Source organism: Prosopis cineraria, unplaced genomic scaffold, assembly GCF_029017545.1.
Source record: "Prosopis cineraria cultivar Desert tree isolate PC_DT_omini unplaced genomic scaffold, ASM2901754v1 PC11, whole genome shotgun sequence".
NCBI classification, from domain to species: Eukaryota; Viridiplantae; Streptophyta; class Magnoliopsida; order Fabales; family Fabaceae; genus Prosopis; species Prosopis cineraria.
The window spans coordinates 32,719,310-32,724,124 of NW_026555342.1; the positions used below are offsets into that span (position 1 = coordinate 32,719,310).

A 4,815-nucleotide genomic window follows, 5' to 3' on the forward strand; every position below is an offset into this window, starting at 1 on the left:
TGAGGGCCATGGGAATGGGAATGAAAATTTGCATGATGATGGCCATGTTAATAATGAATTTGAAGGCTTGCATAACCCTAGAGAGGAGAGGAGCATTAGGCAATTAACTCAACCTAATTGGCATGATAATCCTTATGGCTTATATGTTCCTCCTACTAATGTTCAATTTGAAATTAAATCCTCCTTGATTAATGCATTGCCTAAATTTCATGGGTTACCAGGAGAGGATTGTCATAGGTTTTTGCATACTTTCCTATTGGTTTGTGATACTATGAAGCCTATGCATGTAAATGTTGATGATGTTCAAGCTAAGGCTTTTGTATTTTCTCTTGAAGGTTTAGCAAAGGAATGGTATTTCAACTACCCTTCTTATGTAAAGTGAGCACATGGGCTGAGCTAAGAAGACTCTTCTTAGATAAATTCTTTCCAAATTCCAAGGTCACCAATTTGAGAAAGCAAATCTATGGGGTCCAACAAGGAGAGGATGAAAGTCTCTATGAGTATTGGACTAGATTCCAAGGCCTTTTGGCTAAATGCCCACACCATCAAATTTCTAGTGAGAATTTAGTCCAATATTTCTATGAGGGCTTGATTCCAAGAGACAAAGTTAACATTGATGCCGCTAGTGGTGGATGCTTGATTGACCTCACTTCCTTAAAGGCTTGGGAACTAATTGACAAGATGGCTTCAAGTGGTGCTCAATACTCTACAAGGGAAAAGAGAAATGTGAATATGGTAGGTTCCTCAGTTCTTAATGATTCATATGTGGACTTGCTAGCTGCCAGATTGGGAGAATGTTGGCTCCACAAATATCTCAAGTGAGCAATGTAAGTACTTCTCAAGCACTTGTCCCTTATTCTTGTACTTTTTGTGACTCACCTATGCATGTAGAAAGCAATTGTCCTATTAAGTTTGAACAAGTAAATGCTATCTACAATGGAAAACAATCCTATGGTGGGAGGCAAGGGCAAGGAGCTTATTCTAATACTTACAACCCTTCATGGAGAGACCATCCTAATTTCTCCTATTCAAATCCAAATGTGGCTTTACAAGACAATCAACAAAGAGGATCCTATCAAAACACCTTTGGCCGTGACCCTCCACCTCATTTGTCTCAAGGTAGCTTCTTGTCAAAGCTACAATCCAAGTGGTAATTCTCTTACACCTTCTTCTAATTCTTATAGTGATAGGAGGCTTGTTCCAATGAGAGTTCTTCTAATTCGAACTCTTCTAATGATGTGAATGTGTTACGTAAGCAGTTGATTGAAATGAACTCTTTGTATAAAAACATGTATGATGGCTTAGGAACAAGGTAGAGAGTATGGGTAACAAGTGTGAGAACATGAACTCTAAAATTGATGCCCTTACTTCTCAAATGAATATGCTTGCTAACCAATTAAGTGCAGCCAATGCTCAAGCCTCTACATTACCATCCAACACCGTTGCTAATCCTAAAGCTAATCTTAATGCTATCACATTGAGGAGTGGCAAGGAGTTGGGAGAAAGAGTACAAGAAGACAAAAGACAAGGGAAGGCCGAGAAGCCCTCTTTAAATTCTTCAATAATGTTAATGTTTCTAGTTCTTCTTTTGCGCCTAATGATGCATCTTTTTGTAGAGATGATGAGGATGAAAACATTGAGGAGATCATATGTGAGCAACCACCATCTAAGGTGGAAAAGGGGACTATGGCCGAGTTGTTTAGTAAGGAAAAGAGGGAGAGGCCGGCAAAGTGAAAACAAGAAAGGAGAGTTCAAAGGAAGGAAGAAAGAAAGCAAAGTCAAGAGTTATGAAGAAGCTCCTTTTCCACAAGCACAAGTGGTCCCTAAGCAAGTAAAGGGACAATTTGATCAAGAAGGTATATGATTTCTTCCACAAGATTCATGTTAATGTACCCTTGATGGATGTAGTTAAGAACTTTCCTAAGTATGCCAAATTTTTGAAAGATTGTTGTACAAAATAAAGAAAATTTAGGCCTAATGCAAGGGTACAATTACCCTCATCTGTGAGTGCTATCATGAAGCCTCAACTCCCTATAAAATGTGAGGACCCCGGTTCCTTCACAATTCCATGCAAGATTGGCAACACACATTTTTCTCATGCATTGATAGACTTAGGTGCAGCCATTAATGTTATGCCTCTTTCAATTTATCATGCCTTGAGTCTTGATTGCATGCATAAGACACCTATGATATGCCAATTAGCGGATAGAAGTGTTAGAAGACCACATGGAGTAGTAGAGAAGACTTGTTGGTTTGTGTTAAAGGTCTATTATTTCCTGTGGATTTCTATGTGCTTGATATGTCAAAAGAAGGGAGTGGGGATGATATTTTGATTTTAGGAAGGCCATTTATGAGGACTGCCCGTACATTGATTGACATGGAAAAAGGTAGTTTGATTTTGAAATGTGGAGAGGATCATGTTATTTTTAATATATATGAAGCAATGAAACATCCTTTTGAGGATTATTCTTTGTTAGGTGTAAGTTCCATTGAGTTATTGCTTCATGATGCTTGTGAGTCTCACATGCTTGATTCTTTCTCACATGTTGATGATGATTTGTCTCTTGTTACTACTACATGTATTGATGGATGTAGTTGTCCTATTTGTTTAGAGATTGATGCATGCTTGAATGATGCAACTACTTCTTCTCATGATTTGTTTAAAATATCTCCTATGCTTGATCTTGAAATGCTTGAGAAGGGTATATCTTCTTGTGTTGTAGGTACTAAAGCCATTAAGGCCGAATCTATGAGTTTTTCTCCACTCGAGCTTGATGTTCTTAGGATTCCCAAGCTATTGGAGGAAAATTCTACACTTTCACATGTCGAGGCCGTGGCTCAAGTCCAAGCACTTGAGGACAAGTTGCAAGAAAAGGGGGAGGCTGTAAAGAAAGAAGAGGAGAAATCAAAAACAAGTGAGAAGCCTAAAAGACAAGATAGTACCATGGAATATTCCACCAAATTAGACTTGAAGAAGCTCATTCCCTCTTGTGTAGAGCCACCTACCTTGGAGTTGAAGCCTTTACCATCCAATCTCAAGTATGCATATCTCATTGAGAATGAGAAGCTTCCGGTAATAATTTCTAACTCTTTATCTCTTGGGAAGAAAATGCATTACTTGATGTGTTGAGAAAGAACATACATGCTATTGGTTGGACTTTGGCTGACATTCCTGGTATTGACCCTATTGTGTGCACACATAAAATTTTTCTTGAGGACAATGCTAAGCCCATTAGGCAACCACAAAGGAGACTTAACCCATTGATTTTAGATGTGGTAAAGAAAGAGGTTGTTAAGCTACTTAGTGCTGGGATCATCTATCCTATAGCTGACAGTGAGTGGGTGTCTCCAACCCAAGTTGTACCTAAGAAAGGGGGGATTACTGTGGTAAAAAATGAGAAAGGAGAGCTTGTTCCAACTAGAGTTCAAAATGCTTGGAGAGTGTGCATAGACTATAGGAAGCTCAATAATGTGACTAGGAAGGACCATTTTCCTTTGCCTTTATTGATCAAATGCTTGAGAGATTGGCTTCCAAGTCCCATTATTTTCCTAGATGGGTTTAGTGGGTATTTTCAGATTCCTATAGCTCCTAGTGACCAAGATAAGACTACCTTTACATGCCCCTTTGGTACATTTGCCTATAGGAGGATGCTGCCTTTTGGTCTTTGCAATGCACCTGGTACTTTTCAAAGATGCATGATGTCCATATTTTGTGATTTTATTGAACATTGCATGGAAGTCTTTATGGATGATTTTATGTGTTATGGTGAGTCCTTTGATTCATGCTTGCATTCTTTAGATAAAGTGCTTGGTAGGTGCATTGAAAAGAAGCTTGTGCTTAACTTTGAAAAATGCCATTTCATGGTAGATAAAGAATTGTTTTAGGCCATTTGATTTCTTCCAATGGCATAGAGGTGGATAAGGCCAAAGTAGATGTGATTGCTTCTTTGCCATATCCTGTTTGTTTGAAAGATTTGAGATCATTTTTGGGACATGCAGGCTTTTATAGGAGATTTATAAAGGGGTTAGTGAAATTGCTTTGCCTATGTCTAAACTCTTACAAAAAGATGTTGATTTTGTTTTTGATGATGCTTGCAAAAGGAGTTTTGACACTTTGAAAAGCATGCTCATTTCCCCTCCCATTCTTAAAGCCCCAAATTGGTCTTTACCTTTGAGGTCATGTGATGCTTCTAATTTTGCTGTGGGAGCTATGCTTGGTCAAAGAGAGGGCAAGTTATCATATGTGATTGCTTATGCATCTAGGACCCTAGATTCAGCTCAGGTAATTACACCACAACTGAGAAGAGTTGTTTGCTATTGTTTTTGCACTTGATAAATTTAGATCATATCTTCTTAACTCTAAAGTTGTTGTGTACACTGACCATGCTGCTGGTGAGGTACTTGTTTAAGAAGACAGATTCTAAGCCTCGCTTGATTCGATGGGTGATCTTGATGCAAGAATTTGATGTGGAGATAAGGGATAGGAGTGGTTCTACAAATCAAGTAGCGGATCATTTGTCTAGACTACCTATTTAAAAGCTACTATGGTAAACTCTAACCCTACTATTCCTTGTGATTCTTTCCTGATGAGGCATTGTGTTCCATTTCATCTAAGCTCCATGGTATGCTCTTTTGCTAACTATATTGAGTGTAGAGTCTTGCCTCCTGTGCTTCACGTTTTGCCATTGAAAAATTGAAAAGAGAGTCTAGATTTACATTTGGGAACCACCTTTGATGTGGAAGATTTGTAGTGATAAAGTGATTAGGAGGTGTGTTGCTGATGTTGATGTGCCTTCTGTTCTTGAATTTGTCATC

General features: G+C 38.5%; 1 non-coding gene across 1 annotated transcript; it reads right to left on the minus strand.

Annotated features, from left to right (window-relative positions):
- Positions 1-444: 444 nt before the first annotated feature.
- On the minus strand, positions 445-551 carry LOC129287346 (small nucleolar RNA R71). The gene has a single exon (XR_008587666.1). It is a non-coding gene; the product is annotated as a small nucleolar RNA R71 (small nucleolar RNA).
- Between the last annotated feature and the right edge of the window lie 4,264 nt (positions 552-4,815).